This window comes from Falco punctatus (genome assembly GCF_963210335.1).
Source record: "Falco punctatus genome assembly, chromosome: 2".
Taxonomy (NCBI): Eukaryota; Metazoa; Chordata; class Aves; order Falconiformes; family Falconidae; genus Falco; species Falco punctatus.
Genome location: NC_137581.1, coordinates 98799224 through 98820361, shown reverse-complemented (window position 1 = coordinate 98820361; position 21138 = coordinate 98799224).

Below are 21138 nucleotides of genomic sequence, written 5' to 3'. Positions count from 1 at the left end.
TGTTGTTTCTAGATCTTAAATTGGAAGTCCGTGGCTCATATGTGTAAGAGAAGAATGGCTTCAGGGTGTCAGGCAATGCCCTTAATTCTAACCAGCCACAGATTTTGGCCTGACTAGCAATTTAGGCAGATAGTTAACTGTCCAGTATGAAAAGCAAATTATTTCCTTAGCTATTGCCAAGCCAGACCTCTCATTTATTTTCCCTGAATGCACTTTGTTAGTAAAGGAAACTACATTTTACCTTGCTTAGAACCTCATAATTCTAAGTAGGACAAGTAAAATACGAACAATAGTATCTAAAAAATTGTCCAGTTGCTTGTTCTAAGACACTAAAAAAAACTAGCTACAAAGGTAAGGGAATAAATTTCAGTTTTCCTGTGCAGTCACTGCATAGCTTCCCTGAGAGCAGATTAGGAATGCTTTGCCAACTCCCTGAAAATCTATTTGCTTAAATAACATCTAAATGCAAAGTAATGATACTATTCAGACACTGACTAAGAACAGAGGAACTCCAAATGTCTTGAAGCCTGCAGTTTGAAGTGTGAGGATAACAGTGGGAATACAAAATCCATAATTGTGGGGAGAACAGAACAGCCACCTACAGCAGTTTAGGGGTGGTTTTGTTCTTGGGTTGCCTTTCATACTGTTAAGTATTTTAGTTTCTAACATTTATTCCACAGTTTCCTGGAGCTATTTTCTCTACCTTTCCTGCATCTATCCACTATGAATTCCCAGAGCTTGCTGAACACATCCATAAAATATGTCATACGATGTGCAAGCAGTGGCTGCTTTCTTGTGACAGAATTGCTGGTCCGTTTGTTATAATTCATCATATTGATCTTTGCTGAACAGGCAGCCAATTGAGATGACTAGCGGAAAAATGAAGTCAAGATATTTGAAAGCTCTTTTTGCAGATTGCAGGTACACTTTACACCTTCTTTACTGTGTTTTGAAGCCCACCACCTACTTCTGAAGGGGAATTATCTAATTTAGTTTAACATGGGTATGCTGAAAAAAGTCTAAATTTGCTCACTTCTTACACTAAACCAAACAGGGCTTTGATCTGCATGCTTAGTATGTTCCTTAGCACTCCTGAAGCCCAAGCAACTTGTCCTCTTCCAAACAATACCTAGTAATGATTTGAAGGGCAGCACAGGCCAACAGCTGTTCTCAGTCACCAGCATAGATTAGACCACGCTATTATGAAGGAAGCAAGTTCAGTTTACAGACATGGACCATAATATAGCAGTTGGATTTAAGATCAGAGAAGAGTTCTGGCCTATTTTATTTAAAAGTATGAATGTAGACAAGCTGAGTAACAGCTAAGTGTTTTGCTCAGCACCTCACTTTTTATGTTCTTGTTCAAATTTAGAAGATTAACAATGTGATGCTATCTTCAGAATATAGTTGTCAGGCTGTCTTCTGAAACATTAAGACACTGATCTTAGCTGCTGTGAATATTTTTCCTCCATTCCTATACAGCTTACCAACCTGTTGGTGTTGCATTATTTTACTCTATCATCTACCTTATAATTAATTATATTATAATTATATTAATTTCTCTTAGAAATGGAATTTTATTCATGTATGTGTAGAAATCAATATTTTTAAATGTTCTTTTTTCAGTGTAACTATTTGGCTGTTAAGTACCATAAGAATAACCTCATGTTCATATGCTGATTTTACCTGTTGAGGTAAGACTTCCATCAGAATATTTTCTCTCTGGTAACTTAATCACTCTTCACATACATATGACTAGAAGAATTTTGATGTCTGAATTCAGCCTAGTGAAAGTGTGATGGGCTTCAGGTGAGGCAATAATGGCTCCTAATGGCTCCAGACTGTAGAACTCACTTCAGTGGTCAGGCAGGTTTCTTCAGCCCAGAGGAGGCTGTGGACATATGTGGATACTTGAGTTGATGTTATGCTAAAAGCAAAATCACAGCAGTGCAGTACTCCATGCAGTCTGAAAAATTCTAACCCAAGTTTTTTATCCTCTGTTGACACCAGATGCATTTAATCTTATTTTAGAACCCTGTATTTAATTGAGAATGAACTAGAAGTTAGTTTTCTTGCTTGTATCAGTGCTCAGCTACTTTCTAGAAATGAGTGAAGTTCTTTGAGTGTTGTCTTCCTGTTCCTACCTCTAACCCAAACTGCGGGATTAGCAGCAATTCTTTGACCACAAAATAAGTTTCCCATGCTGCCAAAAAAACATCTACACTCCCCAAAACTAAGATTATAATCTAAGACCTTCAAAATACTGCAACTCTGCTGAAAAAAGCTTTCATCTTGTTGAAATCTTGCTTTTATAATCTGTTGTTGCCAAAGTCTAATTCCTGAATCCTACCCTAATCCTAGGTTTAACGCCACACTTAAGGAAACTGTAAGCTTCTAATTCTGGCAAGTAATATCGGTCATTCACACTAGAGGGGCCTCTACATTACCAGATATCTACTTAGCATTTTGCTTGCAGTTCAGTTCAAACAATGCTTTTTTTTTTTTTTTTTTTTATTAAACAGTTATTATATGCTCTTTACTGTCAAAAGTTTGCTTCATTCCTATGACCTATTTAAAATTTCCTTAAAAACCAAACAGAACAAAACAAAATCAAACCCCAAAAACCTACTCCTTGGTATCAGTACTTAGCATCACTACCAAGAATTCAAAGGATTCAGCCATGATCAACTTTAAACAATGGCTGGTCATAATGGAAACTGCCTAACAATTTGAAAACTTTTCAGCTACCATGAACATGATTACAGATTTATAACCACATAAGGGCAAGATTCCAGTCCTGATCCCAAGATCTTAGAGCCTTCTACGGCTTGGTATCTCTGATTTTTAGATAATGATATCTAAAAGTTTCCAGCTCACCACAAGAAAATAACCTCCATGAGGAAGAAAATTCTAGGAAATTCTCTCTAGGAAACTCCAGTTAGTGCAGAATGAAGGCATATGTCTCTTCAGCTGTGTGCACTATCACAGACACTTCACTAGTCCTCTGCTTTCTGCCGCTGTCTTTCTGTAGCATATAACATTAAATGTAAGGAATATGGACTTTTGTTTAAGGTATAATGGTAAATTCCTAAAAATAAATAAGTACAAACTCTAGCTGAATTATGTTCTTATGCATAATGCACTTTAAGCCTTGAGCTTTTAGTTGTCCTTAATTTACCACTCCATAACATACAGCTGTTTGTTTACAGGTTGCATATAATGCAGTGAGTTGAATTATTTTAGCTATTACTTGAAAGGCGTACAAAAGAGAACAGATATTATTATTATTTATATATCCCTAACTGGAAAACTTCCAGTACTGTATTTACAGCTTCTGAGTATCTCATAGGATTTGTGGGGTTAGTTAGAAATTTCAGATGAACTAAATATTGTGCAATGCAATTTCCCCCCTCACAGTTTCTTTTTGAGGTATATTCAGATTTTGCTTTCATTCTCCAGTATTATTCACACTACCTATTCTCTTGATTATTTTTCAGTTTTTTATGGGAATCATTTGCTTTGAGGGATGTCCACGTTTTGACAGATATTTTTCTACTAGTCTTAAGGGAAATCCGACAGACAATTGAAGCATGAAAACCAGCACATTGGTGTTGCAGAGAGAAATTGTGTTACACTAAATTTACACCCACTGAGCATTGTTAAACTGTAGCTTTAATGAAATAGATAAAACAGATCTTAGTAACGTTCTCTGGAAAAGAGAAGACAGCTCATGAACATGCATGTCTCTTGCATGAAGTACACTCACCTCTTTTGTAATTTAACCAAAACCAGTTCTGATGTTGGTGGAAAGAGACTATGGCACTGTGTTCAGAAATGTGCTAATGCTGCTACCAGCCTCTTCCCCCTTGTTCACACCTATTTACTGCAACTGCTTGGCTAGAGGTCAGTGACATGGAGAAATGAGTCAACAGGACAAAACAGACCATCTTAGCATGCCTAACCTGAATTAGTACAAATAATACAGTAAGTTTAATTTACAACTGTAAAATTGTTATGGAGTTAACTGGTGTTAGCTACCAATCTTTTACACATCAGCCTCATATATAGATGCAAGACAAAGGAAGGACATGTCAATATAATGTAAAAATTTGTTCTAGAAATCTCCCAGTTGCATTTGTTATGCAGATGCAGTCACATAGCTCCTTATTCCAAAATCATTTCAGGCTGCTTTGCTTATTACACTATTCTCCACTGTACCCAATATAGCAATATCCAAAGGGATTTTAATACCAGTGAAGTACACATAAAAATATTCCATGTACAATAAGCTTGTGTAGATATGTCACTTGGGCAGTATCGATTTAAACAAAATAATTTTGTTCTATAGCTTACTAGTAAGATAGATGTTACCATGTGAGTAATAATGGTCGATAACCAGGCTTTGCATCCAGGAAAAAAATGCAGTAACTAGGCATTTTACTTTTATTTCACATTAACACAAAAATAATGAAAATACAGTACTTTTGTAGCAACTGACATATTAAAAACAATACAAAGTACAATACAAAAGTTGTGATTTTGACATTTCATATAACATTTTAATATATGAATACTACAGTAAAATTTCCAGTTAAGTAATGTCATTATTCCTCAACTGTATCCAATAAATCTGCCTCACAACACTCACTGGAATTAGTGTTTCCCTTAGCTGCCTTTCTTCTCTGGAGCTGGTCTTGGACCTGTACTTCAAGTGTATTGGCTGAATGTAATGATAACCTATGGCTGCAAGATCAATAGTCGGTTTTTACTAGTCCAGAGGACAGATTTGTGTGTCTGATAAGAAATCAAAAAATGCCAGCAATGTGAAGTCTTCACTGCTATCTCAAGAAATGTTTATGAAAAGCTTTTACCAATTCTGCCATGCAAGTGACAACTTGCCTGCAGCTCATAAAACATCATACTGCTTGGTGAATCCTCAATTATTTTCCATTCATAATAAACAAGATATTATTTCAGTATAAATATAAAAGACCTACCGTGTGTGTGTGTATTTTTTTTTTTTAATATGGAAGTATTTTTAGCTTTCATGAGCATTTCATATATGTGATTTAAAACATGGTAGACAGAATGCACTGAGAACCATTGTTCTGATCTGTGGAATTTTGATACTGAATATATTTTCTATCTTGCCTAACATTTTTGTTTCCAAGATTTTAAATGCTTTGCTTGCTGTTTTTGCAACACCTGACACAGTTCAGAACAAGATGCTGTATCTCATTATTTTCTCTGATATAACAGGAACAGAAAGGATCAAAGAACAGGTTCTCATTATTAATGGATCAAATGGAAACTTTTCAGGGATAGTTCTTTAATGTCCAAATATTTTCTGTTATCAGCTTGCACTGGACATTTACTTTATGTACTGAACTATCTGTGTTCTATTTTCATCTAAATTAACACAACTAAAATGATAAACCACAGGTTGTGGGAAAAAGTACCCCAAGCCAAAGTGTTGACATCTGCCTCAATTGATATTTCTGTCCATTTCAGAATCTAGGATGATTGCCAGAACTTTGTTTGTCTTCATGTGTTGATATTGACACAAAGTGCAAGAAAAAATTTAGCAATGTACAGAATTAGATGGTAACAAGGTCTTTATCAGGGAGTGTCCCTAATTCATCATTTCAAAAACACTCTGAATGTTTAAATATATGCCTGTAAGGTAAAGTATTAGTCACAAGGACCTCAGAAAGCTCAAAGCTGTAAAATGAAATGCATCATCCAATAAAAAAAAAATGCATAAAGTTCAGAATATAAACATGCTTTTACATTTACAGCTGAAATTCAGCTGCATAGTATCCATTTGAATATGAAATTAAACTTCACATCTGAAGTTTGTAAACCAGTGTACAATTTTACACATCAAGGTAGAAAACCTACAGAAGAGAATATGCCATGAGATTAAACTGAAAAGGAAATGATATTGTGGAACATATTGATATTCATCTGACAATTATTACATGCTCTGGCTATGAATACCTGCTCTGCATCTGAGTCTTTTAAACATTTCTGACTTAAAGAGCCAAATCTTTAGATAAGTAAATCTTTCCAAGTGCTATGCTGAAGTTACACTCCATTGCCTCACAAAGTGCTTTGGCAGAGTACAAATAAAGTGAAATCTAGAACTTTTGAACTAACACCACCTTTTGTACATAACTTAATTTAATTTCAGTAACACTAATCCATGCCACCATAAGGTAATTTGAGAATGGCTATGAAGATAAATTCAGCTTTTAGTGGTTGGTCCAAGTGAAATTTCTTTTCACAAGTCTTGCCAGATTTTGTATAAAAAATATCATAAATATTAAAATTTTATTTTATTTTACAAATTACTATACTATAAGGAAAAGTAGGCATAATGCAAACAGAACTGATTGTCCACAGAGGAAAATACACATTTTAAATAAAAAGACATTGTCTGAAAGTTGGAGATTCTGCAACCTCTCAGGGCAATCTGCTCTAATGCTTGATTATCCTCATAATAAAAATATTTTTTCCTTATATGCAGCCTGGATATCTCTTGTTTCAACTTGGACCTGTTGACCCTGACCCTCTCATCCTGCACTGCTGTGAGGAGCCCACATCCTTCTTTTTGTTGACCCGTTATAGGTGTGGGGGAGCTGTCAGGTGTCCCCAAAGCCATCCCTTTTTCAGGCTGATGCAGCCCAGCTCCCCTAGCCTCACCTCATGGAGCAAGTGCTCCAGCCCCAGCACTTTGGAAGCCCTACCCTGAAGTCCTTCCAGTCCAGTCTGTCTGTGTCTTTCCTGTGTTGGAAACCCAAACTCAGTGTAGTATCTAGATGTGGTCTGATGCGCCACATATTGCTGGATAATACCTTCCTTTGATCTACATGTTGCACCACTTTCTATAAATCCCAGGAGCTGCTGGGCACCTTTGCTACTAGCACACACCATGTGCTCATGTTCAGATCGCTGCCCACCACAACCCCAGGGTCTTTCCTGCAAAGCTGCTCCTAAGCCCCTCTGCTTCACATCTTTCTGGTGCAGAGACTCTGCTCTCCAGGCACAGCACTTTGCTTTTGCCATATTTCTCTTTAAAATGATTGAATAAATCTGGTTTGTTCCTCCCCTTTCCTTTATAGGAGAAAATAATTATCTTAGATAAATGTCCTCTTTTCTAGAAGAAATTGTGAGACCCTAAGAAGACCACAGATGACAGCCAACAAACTAAAATATGCCCATGTCATCTAAGGCCATTAGTTTTCTTGATTCTTTAATACCACATCCGTGATTTCTGCCTGAAATAAGTAATTGCAAATAGTTTAAAAGGTACCTGTAGAAATGAATGATCCATGACATAACAAGATCTTGTATCTCTTGAGAAAGTTGATTTACTTATCTCTGAAATATGATGAATAATTGATGAAAAGAATAATAATTCTTTTGTTTAATATCTGTTTTAATATGCACTTGGGTATTCATCTGGTGGACATCTTACCTGTAACTACATAGTTACTCTCCATGAATTCCCTGAGAATTCTGTATGTTTAAAGCTAATTTGTAAGTCTCCATAGAACTGTACCTGAATGTGGGTTGCAGTTGTGATTCCTATATGATAGACTTTGTCAACCACACTACTGAAAAGCTGTTCATGGTACATATTTGGCATTTATTTGAGAGATTATCTAACTTCAAGAAAGCTCAGTAAACTATTTCTTCTACCTGCATCTCCTGTTGTCCTTGCTTTATTGGTTTTCAAGCTGACAACTGTATGGACTTGAGTAAAACTAAATGTAATGGGGGTGGGAGGAAATATTTCTATACTTCAACAGTTTTTTTTAAAAGCCCATTTCAGTTTTAGGTATTTCTCAAACTACATTACAACAAGACACCAAGAATAATGTCAAAACCGAAATGGGTCAAATCATATGACACATTTCTTATTAAATGAAAATTACATATATATCTACAAAGCTATTGGCATTTAACACAGTTTATGCAATTTTCAGTACAAAGGGAAATATATCTCTGGAAAGGGAAGGGGACACTGTTGAATTATTTCACTCCAGAGGCATCTCATAGAACTTGAATGAAAGAGTTGTTGCTTTTTCTCTGAATAATGCCTGTGAGCATTAAGTCTCTGATTATAAGATAAATTCTTGGCTGGACAGATGTGGAAGGTAACCCTGCCCCACTTTCAGGTTGTATATGACTTTTCCATGACTTTTTTTCCATTACTAGAAACAGAAGGAAAGACAACAGGATGGAGGATAACCCTGTCCTCTTCTTTGTCCTCTTGACAGAACTCATATGTTCTCATGCCAACATATGAAATCATGACAACATACGAAATCATGCAATCACATATCTAACAAAGAGGACACTTTTGTTACAGCATCAAAGTTTACCACTTCAAAAGAAACAAGGAGGTTTAAAAAAAAAATGTTTCAAAATGAATTGATAAATAGTTCCAAAGTTTCAGCTCCCTACTATAATTATGCAAAGCTTTTATTGTTGGAAATATGGCAGCCATAATTAAATAGTGTCTAGCTTCTCCAGACATTAAACCTTCGTATTGTTTTCTCTGTGAAATTTCTCTTAGAGGTCTAACAAAAATTATAACCCAGACTAATAAATCTTTGGACATTATTTGTTAGAAAACATTCTGTGGGAGCTGGGAGTATAGAAGAAAACATTTGGAATACTCCCTGTCTTAAGAGTTTTTTGTTAAACCATTTTTAACTGGGAGATTTAAAATTAATTTATAATCCAGCCAAATTAATCTTTAAAAACAAATTGGAGTACTTACCTTTAAATTTCTATAACTAACATGAAGCTGATATGATTTTTATTTTCCTAGAGATAATTGCTAAAAATGAATAGGGTTTTTTTCCATTTTAGAATAGAAGAAGCAATTGGAAATAGGCTGTTTTTTCCCAATTACAATTAGAGAGTTCATTTTATTTTATTCAAGAGAGGAAATATTTCTTTTGTTAGAATAGTTTCTGTAATAACTGATTTAAAAATACAAGTTTCATTGGTTTTGAAGTGGAACTCTTTGTGTTTTACTTGATAATATAGGGTAGCATTTCATACCAGTTTATTTGAGTTTAAATAGATATTACATTATAAGTTTGTTAAACTGGATTTCACACAAGTAAGATCTACTGATTCCAAACTGCTAATAGTAACTGTTTAGATTATTCAAAAGTAACATTGAAAACCAAGGTCAATTGTATTTTATTTTTCTGGCACATAAGAGAAATCTATTTTTATTGAAAAATCTGGTCTATATCCATCTCAGAGAGATTCTTAAGGCTGTGCTAGAAGAAACAATTATTAGGGCTGCAGCACATATTTAAAAGAAATTATGTGTAAGCAAATGTGTTAAAACGTAGCTTTATGGGGTTTTATTATAACTGTATAATCAAACTTACATTCCAATCACTTTAATTCCCTTAGTGTAAATGGAATATTGAAAACATTCATTACATTATCAACTGACCAGCAGGGAAGTTACAATGGAGTGATTGTATAATTGCTTTAATTGATCCTTTTGAAGTAATATTGTGTGCATCATAATTTATACATGGTAGTGAGTTTTAGTATCACAATCTGATATGGAATTACTCATGATTATTACTGGAAAGATTTTGGATTAGTGCTTTATTTTTAACTTCACAGAAATCTCTCATTTGTAACAATGTAATCAATACAGGACATTAACTTCTATGCCTCATTCTAATGATTTTTTTCCTACCACTCTGCCTCTTGCCTAAAGCAGATGAATATGTTAATAAAACTCTCCTCTCCCACCAAAATAAGTAGTCCTTGCTGTTCTATTGTATGTTCTTCTCTAAAACATATATAGAAAGATAATTAACTCATGTTAGACAGAACAAGGGGGAAAATGCATAAACACACCATTTTACAGGGGGTAAAGCTATCTAGAAAAAAAATTGTTGCTATATCTGTGAACAAGGATTTTCACAAACGCCCCAAATCTGCACAGTGAACTGAACACCTCTCTGCATTCATTACATTGAATTCTCAGGAAGTTCTATTTCTTGTCCCCCCCACCAGCCAGGCTTCAGTGCTCTCCATCACCACAGCTTTGCCAGGCACTGGTGGGGCTCTGAGCTGGCCTCAGTCAGCATCGCCAGCCAGTCCCTGTGCTCCCAGTGGGTGCTGCAGGGTGGACACCAGCCAGCTAAGGCATGGTGGATGCATGCCCTCTGTTTATTTTTGAGTTAGCACCTCTGATATTTTGCCAGTCATAACACTATGTTTCCATTGCCTTGTTTTGTGACATACTCTTATTCTATTGGAGTAGTCCCATGCTTATATGGTGGGATTGTGTCATCTGCCTCAGGATCAGTCCTATAGCCGCACTGCAAACAGCCAGTAGTAGAGTAAATCCTACTTGGTTGTTTCACAATCACTTTGTCTTACTAGGCAGGCAACTCAATTATAAGGTCAAGAATAGTATTTCCTGAAAAGTTCATCATCTCTTTTAAATTACAGCAGCATTTCAGAAATGGGAAGAAAATATCCAGGGCAACCAAGTACATTCTTGGCGTCTAGTAGAAATTTTATATAGATTAGCAGATGATCCTTAAGAGAAAACAAGCCTCATTAGTACAGAAAAATGATTCACAGAAAGTGGGTACATATTAATATTGTAAGCAGGTATATATTAATAGTGTTGATGTTCGACTGAGGGTAGATTAAAGCAAAAACTAGAGCAAAAAACTATACTTGTCTGTGAGTAGGAAAGTAACTAATTTTCTAATTTTCTTTTTTGTATGTGGATGGAAATATTTGGGTATTTATTACTTGTCTACCATAATTAGAAATATAAACTTTCTGAAATTACAGCATGCTACATTTCCTTTTTCGAACTGGGAACAATTTGTTTCAAAGATGTCATTAGATTGATATTTAGCATAACAATATATTTCTAGTAACACATAGTAATAAAAAAAGAATCTAAAAAATAACATCTGCGTCAATTAAAAATGATATTATTTGGTGATTTACCTACTCATTCTTAAAACATAGGAAAAAGAAATTAAATGAAATATTCCTTACAGTTCTTTTTGTCAAACTGTATTAATATATATAGTTCAAAATACAGAACAGCTTAATTAAAAATTTTGAAAAGTATTAACCTTTTCTTGTCTAATTTTATGTCATATTAATAGTCATGCCCATGATATAGTGGGGTTTTCTTTGAGAGTTATGCTTTGTAACATTGTTGATGTTATTGTTTGCAGTGGTTCCTGAAAGCAGAGGTTTGTAGCTAGGCAAAATGTTAATTTTTGCAACTGCTGGAGTTGGAAGTAAAAGGTTTTCTGTAGTTGTAGTAAATCTAGTACTTGTAATAGCCAAACAATTAAATTTTCCTTACCTTTAAACACCTGTAGCACAGATATCTGATTTTGTCACCATAGTACAGTCAACGGCAAGAAACTAGTACCATTAGGACAGATATTATCCAATTATAAATTTCAGTGGTGCCTATTTATACGTACAGGGTATAAAATTCCCCTGATTTATTACAATAAGAACTTTATATTTTATTAATCTTTTCATTTATTTTGCTTTCCTTATGTTTGTCCAGCTTTTTAATATTTTGAGTAGATAACATCTTTGAATAATCTCTTGTTGCAATCCTGATCTTATGTCTTTTTCAATAATATATTTTTCTAAAGTTCATGCCAGAAAATAAAGAAAAAAATTGTCATGGAGGGACCTGATTCAGTGAAATTCAACCGAATTTCTGGATTGGAAAAAACAAAGAGTGTTAAATAGAATAATATCTTCCGAATAGATTCAGTAAAATTGTTTTAATGACATTTACCTAGGATTATAAAACACAGAGACATAATTTAAACTAGGTCCAGACAGCACAACTAGGACTAAGACAACTGGAAGTATGCATTAGCATTTCTTTACGTTCTTAGCAATGGCAACCATAGCATACCATATTCTCCCACCCTTTCTACCTAAGTAGCTACTAGTTCATATATTGGCTTGTGACTCACCTTTCCTTGAGCAGATTTAGCTTAAGAAGCTGTGCTCTAGGATAACTAGTGTAAAGCATGGATACTGGAACCCCTCTAAACCACAAATTCACAGAATCACAGAACAGTTAGGTTCAGAAAGTGAAATGAGGATAATTTAGTCCAAAGTCCATGTTCAGAACAGTGTCAGGTATAGCAGGTTGCTCAGGGCCATGCATAGTCAAGTTTTGAGTATCTCCAAAATGGTGACGCTACAGCCTCTCTGGAAAAAACTGTTTCAGTGTTCAGTCACTATTAGAGTCATAAGTTTTCTGAGTTTTGTTTGCTGGGTTGTTTTGTGGTTTTTTTTTAATATGTTCAAATGGAATTTCTTGTATTTCAATTCATGCATATTGGCTTTTGTCCTGTCACTAGGCACCACTGAGAAGAGTCTGTCTCTATTTAATTTACTACCCCCATCAGGTAAATGCGTAAGATGCCCCTGACCTTTCTCTTTTCCAGACAAAACAGTCCTAGCATTCTTGGCCTCTCCTGGTATGATAGGTACTCCAATCCCTCAGTCATGCTTGTGCCCCTCCACAGAGCTTGCTGCAGTATATCCATGTGTCTTTTGTACTGTAGAGATCTGAAATGCACCCAGCACAATGGGTGTATCTCACCAGAACTGAGCAGAGGAGGAAGGATCTCCTCCCTTGACCTGCTGGCTTTGCCTAATGCAGCCCTGGAAGCTGTTGGCATGCTTTGCTGTGAGGATGAATTTCTGGCTCATGGTCTATTTGTTGTTCACCAGGACACTGATGTCCTCCTCTATAAAGCTCCTTTCTAGCCAGTTGACCTCCTGTGTGTACTAATGCATAGGGTCATTCCTCTTGGAATGTCAAGGTCCTTCTGAAGGCCACACAACCACCTGATGTATCAGCCACTCCTCCCAGTTTTGTGTCCTCTACAAACTTGCAGAGGGTGCATGCATCATCCTGATCACTTATGAAGATGTTGACCCATATTAGCCCCAGTATTGACCCTGCAGAACAGCACTAGTGATTGACCTTTAACTGGACATCGTGATCACAACCCTTTAAACCTAGCAGATCACCTCACTGTTCATCTACCTATCCTGAACTCAAATTGTCAATGAGGACATGTGAAACAGTGTCAAAAGCTTTAAATAAAGTACAGATAGGAACATGCACTGTTCTCCCCTCATCCACCAAGCAAGTGATTTTCCTTTTCCAAGTCCATACTGACTAGTTCTAGTCATCTTGTCCACACAAGCATGTAAATGGTTTCCAGAATTATTCACTCTGTCATGTTCCCATGTGAGCCTAACTGGCCTGTAGCTTCCTAGATCCTCCTTTAACTTTAGGAGGATGACAGTGATTGGCTTTCTTCTAATTGCTAGGACCCTCCCTCAGTCACTACAACCTTCTGAAGATACTTGAGAGTAGCCTTGTAATAAGATTGGCTAGTTTCCTTAGCACTTGTGGATGCCCTGATCCTCCTCTACTAAAGTCTTCCTTGCTCTAGACTACGGCACTAGTCTCAATAGTCTGGGATCTCAGAAGGCTGAAGCAAAGAAGGCATTCAATACCCTGGACTTTTCCATGTCTTTTGTCATTAGAGTCCCTGCACCATTCAACAGTGGGCCCACATTTTCCCTAGTCTTCCTTTTGCTACTGATGTAACTGTAGAAGCCAAGATCTGACAGTATCCAATGTTGTCCGTGCTTCCACCTCTTTTATACTTCCTTTTTATGTCTGTTCCTTTCATTAAAAGCTTATTTATCCATGCAGACCTCCTACCACCTTTGCTAGACTCCGTGCACCTCCAGATGGCCTGTTATTGATCTTGGAGGAGGTCACCTTCAAAATCATAGAGTTGCATTCTCCCCAGGATCGTAGTCCGTAGGATTATTCCAGGCAGGTCTCTGAGATGCCATAGTCTGCTTTTCTGAAGGCCAGGGTTGTGACCCTGCTTTTTGCTTTCTTTCCTCCTTTCAGGATCCTGAACTCTACCATCTCATGGTTGTTGCAGCCAAGCCTTCATATTGCTAACCAGTTCTTCCTTTTTGTAAGTACCACATCCAGCAGACATCCTCTTCATTGGCTCCTTCATTCCCTGATTCTGTGATATAACAAACATACTTTTATGTTTTAATTTCTTTGTAATGTCATCATTATAGGAAAATATGGCAGAAGCCATAGCGAAAAGTTGAACAGTCAATGATCTTTTTTGTTGTGGCAAATATGAGCCAAAATATCACGATCTAATTGTTTAAGTTTCATATAATTTAAATAAAACTGATTTAGTAGATATAGCAGATGAACACAAGAGAGTATTTTCAACACGTCATTTTTATATACATGATTTATGGTTAATTTTTTTTTAACATGATTTCACAAAACACCAAAGGGAGAAAACCAAGGAAAAGTAAAAACAAAATGATTTTTTTTTTCCTTAATTTCTGGGAAACATTAGTATAGTGAGTAACTAATTTTATATGAAATATCTACTAGTCCTAGACAAATAATATGTACATAAACTTCATTAGTTCTGACAAGCAATTTCATTCTCTCTTATATGATATTGCTTTTGACTTACATTAATACTTGATCAAGTTTAAAATTTGTCAAAATTTTGGAAGCTTGAAAGCTTAACAGAGTGAATTCATGACTGAAGGCCAATAATTTTCTTCTCTGGTTAAGCTATGTTAAATGTAATCAGGAACAGCCGAGATGATTTACCAAGCATTTATTGCACCTAACCAACTTGATTGCATCCTACAATGAAATGACTGGCTCTGTGAATAAGTGGACAGTGTTGTTTACCTTGTTGTGCACTTTGATCTTAGCAAGACCTTCAAGTCCTTGCTCAGTCCAATTAAAAACTGAATGCTACTGGTATTCCTCAAGCATCAATACTATATTTCCTCAAGAGGTCTGTAATGGGAGCATCATGACCTCGCCATTGTCAAGAAATGAGTGACTGAGTGTCATGAGCTGTAGCTAATGGCAATGCAAGGGAGAGCTGAGTGTGAGGTGCCTTTCACAGGCATGGTACCGGGGGGCAACACTTGAAACTGCTGGAAAGGTGCAGCATGAGTGGTCATGAACTGATATGAAGGGTGTCATGTGTCAACACATGACTATGAAACCCTCAATAGCAGAGATGGGGGAAAGCATCATTAGGCAGCTGCGTGACACCACCTGGAGGCAAAGGAAATAGGAAAGGGTTACATATTGATGCCCAACATAAGACTGGTAGGAGCAAGAATTATCTTCACCTCAAGTCAAGTGAGTAGAGATAGGGGCATGTCTTAGGGAACTGTAGATGTGTGTGTGTGTAAACTTTCCCTGACAAAGCCTATCCCTCACTTGGCCTACTTAATAAATTGACCTTAGAAATGTCATGTTGCCTGCTGTTCCTTTTCTTGCCAGTTCAAGACTGATAATGGTTAGAGGGTTTATTAATGGTCTAGTCAATAGATTTAGGTGCACACTCAGCACCCAGAGGGTCTCACTTATACTATTTAATTTGAATATATACAGAGTTTAGTAATTCAGATATAATTTATTTTACAAATAGAAGTGATTAATACCTATAGTTTTTATCAATATGTAGACCTTATATGCTTGAAACTGAAATTAGTGATTGATTTTCAATGTTGTGTTCATTTACTTAAAGACTTTTTTTCTTAATGTTAAATGAATACATTTCAAATGCATCTGTTATTTCACAATTGATTTCTTTCAAATGAAAAGTCAAGGGCAATGCAGGCAAAAAAGAAGGCCTCTCAGAGAACATAAGAACATGATATGAGAATAAATATTCAGCCATATGATCTCAGTTTAGGTCATGGGTTCCACTGGGTGCTGTGTTATGCATCATGTTGCATGCTATCCACATACAAAAATACAACGCCACAGAAAGCAGTGGATTCAGAAATGAGAATGTTATCAGTGTCACTTTCTCTCTATAAAAGTATTGCATATCATCTTCAGTTATACTGAGACCTATTAAATCAACCAGTCCCTTCCCCTATGAGCTCATACCATAAAGAGACACCATATTGTAGTTACTTATATGAAAGTGCAGAAAATTTAAAAAACCCTCACAACCTATGAGCATAAATATTTAGGCTGTAATTCTGTATTTTCTCCCAAGATAATACTAAACAACCATGAGTCATCACTAACATATTTTGAACTATTCACCGAACAGATGAAGACAATGATATGTTCATTCCTTAAGAGCAAAAAATGCCTTTCTTCTTTAGATTTATTATGTAATTAAATATGTAAGTTTACCATTCAAGTGCTCTGAAAAAAACCCACTTATTTTTAAAACAGAATCTTTGTAAAAATAGTCATGTTATGATTAAGCATGTAAACAACACTGATGTTTTCTTAATTTCAATGATGAATTCTCAGTCAAGTTCAGATGACAAAAAAATGTACATTCAAAGCCACAGCATGTATATTCAGTTCTCTCAAATCACATACTATTTTTATTGACACTGAGGCCTTAATTAAAATAATTTCATTTAATTATGAAACATAAGTTGAGTTAATTAATTGTTCAAAATACATGCAGATGAAAGTAATACGAACTTTTTTCTATGAAGTTACCACAGAATGACTAAATTCTGAAGGCTGTGAAGTAGTCTGCACTCAGCATCAGATGACTTAGAGCTCTTAGAAAAAACTCTGGGATCTGAACAAGTTCCCGCTGAAGACAGTGCAAGTTTCTTACTTTTCAACATTAGATAGCTGGATACCTTCTGAAATCAAAGCCTTTAACTGATATGTAAAATAACTGATATTTAGAATAATAACCAGACTTCTTCATCTTTCCTGAGAAATTTCTGTTACTCACTTTTTTTTTTTTTTCTGTCTCATTTCTTCTCATACATTTAATTAATGTATTTGATTTTCAAAAAGAACCTGTATTTGGATGTTCTCATTCTGAAGGCAGCTGAAACACCTCCAGGCATATTCCTCTGATGCTTTTTCAACGCCATCCAGCAGATGAATTCACCACTTCAGGAAGACAGATCCTTAACTTGATTCTGGTCTAGTACAGACAATATTCTGACTATTAAATAGAGCATTACATTATACACAGAGGATCTAGGGCTTTTGCTTTTTACATGGCTATTGGTTGGTTGGTTGGTTAGTCAGCAGTTTCACTGTAGCTGCATAGTACCACTTTTTTTATTTTATTTTTTTTATTTTTTTTTTTTTAATTGGAAGACCTGTAGAGGTCTACTGCTGCAGGTAAAGTCATTTTTTTGCTGACAAAGAAGAAAGCACAAAGACTCCCTGAACTTTCTGAAGAACTACTCCATCAAAGAAGAGGCTTTCCTCTGGGAATAATAAAGATTCTTACAGACTCTCTTTGATGTGTGACTTAGCCATGTCCTTCCCTTTGGTTCATATTCACAGTTAGAATCTGAAGCTCACACATGCATCCATTTAAACAAGATTCCAGCAAAGAAAACATGGAGAGAATTCATTACAGACTAGATATCTGGGTATTAACCTAATTTCTCAGAGTAGTCGTCTCAATTCCAACATGTAATTCCTCATTAAAAGTAAGTCAGTGTTTAGAATATCCTCTATTAATATGCAAAAGAAATATTCAAGACCCTTCTGGTATTAATTCAAATAGAAGACTTGGTGATGAATCTTCCACTTCACGTGAAGGTATGTAAAAAATAACTTCCCTATACGGGTCTCCTGACTGATTTCAGAAGTTCTTTATTTCAGTCGTGATAGGACGATAAAAATTAGGATGTTTCATACTTTTTTTTCCAGGGACAAAAGAATCATTGATTACATATCTGATTTCTTAGTAGCAGTCATTTGAACAGAATACTCCTCCAGTTGTTGTTTTTAATCAAATTTAAACGTCTTCATTCCATGCATATAGTATACTGCCTTCCAGAAGCTGATGTCTCACCCCAACCACTCATGCCTGATAGCTATGTCCTTCTTTATCAAGATTACAGCTCCTTTTTCTCAATTCTTTTTCATATTATAAATTCTAGGTGATCTTTTGTAAAGCTGAATCATATTTCTTCCCACAATCATTTTTGTTTTCACATAAATTGTGTGGATAAAATATGACAGAGTAGTGCCAATGCTTTAGCCTATGTCCCAGCAAAAATGCAATAGTCTAACTCAGTCTAAAGAGTCTATAGTCTTTAATGCTTTCTGTTCTTCAGATGGTGGGTCTATTTAAGTACAGTCAGCTTTCATAAAGCATAGACTGTGTAAAATACTCGGCTTCAAGAAACAATGCAATTACTTTTCAATATGTTTCTCTCAGTGCTTAATAAACACTGGATAATGAATAAAACTATAAAAAGTTTAAGGTGACTTAAATACATTAACATGTATTTTTAAATGAAGTTTTCAGTGCAGATTTGTAAGAAACTATATAGATGTATTTTATCATGTCTTTAGGGATTTTTAAACGTTATTTATATATTGCAAATGTAGCTATAATGTAGTGAATGTCTACTCTGTGCCTAATGGGACTTCTGGCACTTTAACGGTGAGACCAAATAATATTTTAGATTTGCAGTAGATCATAGGGCACATTGTTAACATTCAAAGGAGTTGTTTCAGTGGATTTCCAGAAGTCATAAAGTTAAAATGTTGAAGAAATATTCTCTTCATACTTACTGCTGTTTGGATCACTACTGAAAGCTATTTTTATTCTGGGACAAACAAGAAGGTTGGCTATTAAGGCATTAGAGAGTGCTAGGGTGATACAGATGTTACAAGATTACAGATTGTGTACTTGTTACTCAAACTGCACCGTCCTCTAAGCATCATAAAAATAATAATAAAAAAATATATATAGGTGTCTATGAGAAAAAAGATACAGTATAATTTTGAAAACAACCAAACAAACAGTTATGAAACAATGTTTCTCCCTGAGCTGTGGTTGTTAGAATTCCAAAAGAAACAGTTAGGCTATATGCTAACTTTATGCTATATAACCCTTTGGCACATGATTAATATCAGTATATGTAATTTACCTTAAAAATTCTGCTTGCTGGTTTCTACATACTTACTTACTTCAGTCACTGTGTGTAAACAGGCTTTGAAATTTTTCTCCTTTGAGGATTCCACCGTGTGTAATCTCAGGAATAACAGCTGCACCTAAAAATAAAAAATAATACACACTAGTCAAAAAATCAGCAAAACAGTACTAATTTGAAAGGAATGGGACAAACGCCCTTCAGTGATGACACACCAAAAAATAGAGAAAAATTAAGATAAAAGAAGAAGAAAAGAGATACATATAACATTTAGAAGGAAAGGTTAATGATCTGTAGAGAATGCTAAAAAGAAGAATTTAAAATTGCATGAAGGGGAATATGAAGGAACAGAGTCACATACCCATTGCATCACAGATGTGAACAGGAAGAGCAACACCTTTTAAAAATGTAATATAGCATTGTGCAAATCCTTGTTTTGATACTTCACTGAATACAAGTACAAAACAAATTTATTTAAAAAAAAATGAACAAAATAAGAGAACACCATTTGCTACTACAATATACATTCTATAGACAGGATTCAGTCATAATCTCTTGTGCTTCAGGATAATAATTTATTCCCTTGGTTAAATATATATATATATATATATATATATATATATATAAAGTTTCCCTGTTTTGGCAGATTACAAAGAATTCTTATATTGTGAAAACATTTCTCATCTTCCTAGAAAACATGACAGATTAGTCTGATAAACAATACTGAACAAAGTAGATTAATGATACAGTCCAGTGTGACTGTCTCTAATGTATACATAGTTGGAGTATTTGATCATGCTCTCAATTTAAAGCATTGCATAAGTCAAGTACAACTCATTACTACTGATGGATCACTAAAGGAATCAGACTTAGATTGTCCAGTGATCTTAAGAGAAGAGCTAGGGGACAGAGATTACCACCAGTGTTAATAATTGCCATTATTTGCTTCCTTGCTGAAAGAACTGTGTTTAAAAAACTCATGGTTTAAAAATAAAAGCTGAACATTATAAAGTTTATAAAATAATTACCTAATATCTACAAATAGGAAAAGCCGCTAATCTATTTAAAATGGAGTTCAGGATGTCTTTCATGTTAACATAATGAAAACTATGAATTCTTTAAAAACAGAAATACTGGTTCTTTTAATTAATGACAGAGGATATCACTTTATTTCAGCACTCATGGAAGTCTCAGTCTCAAATAAAACTGCAATGTTCAGTCATTTTGTTCTGATAATATGACCTACTTGCAAAGGACTGTTCTATAGTGAAAATTTGAAAATAAATCTGTCTCATAATTATACAGAATAACCTTAATATTTATCTATATTTAAAATGGCTCAAGTTAATGACTGCTGATTTGTTCTGTTCTAGGAATTGCTGTTCCATTTTCATCTTTTAATTGTTATGGATCTTTTGTACTCCTAACACACAAACTCCCTGGATAATTCCCCTAAGCATAATAGGCAAAAATCTCTTCAGGGATAAAAACAAAAAGAACATTTTTCACTGAAGAACAGTACTTGGTTTCCTAACCACTGACAGTAGCATACACTACTCTCAGCGGACAATGTTGCTGATAGGACCATCTTCCTGTCTAAATCAATGACATTTTATTCTAGTACTCTTGTACCATTCACCTTCCAATCTCTTTTGATCTCACTGCATTAGAACAGGTAGGCAGCTCACATTGTAGCCACTTCTGCAACAGAGCACAAAGACTAAGAAAAATACTATAGATATGCAAATCAAGAAGCTTATATGGAAACAGTCTTGCCGATATTGCATGAATTTAACTTTTAGAAAACCTATAGCAAGTAGCTGACCTTCCTTATAAATATGCAAACTATCAGAATATCTGAATTATACGGGGTAAGGGATTTGTTAATTTTAAATTTACATATTTTAATTTTCTGTAGCTCTGGTATAGAATAAATAATACTGTCAGGTGTGGAAAAAAAGTGAAATGCAGCTTTCAGTTTACCTTCTGCATTTTCTTCACCCACCCTGTATTTATCACAGTACCATCAATTTACATTGCTATTTTTTCTTCTCTTTTTTTCCCTTGATCCTTACTTTATTT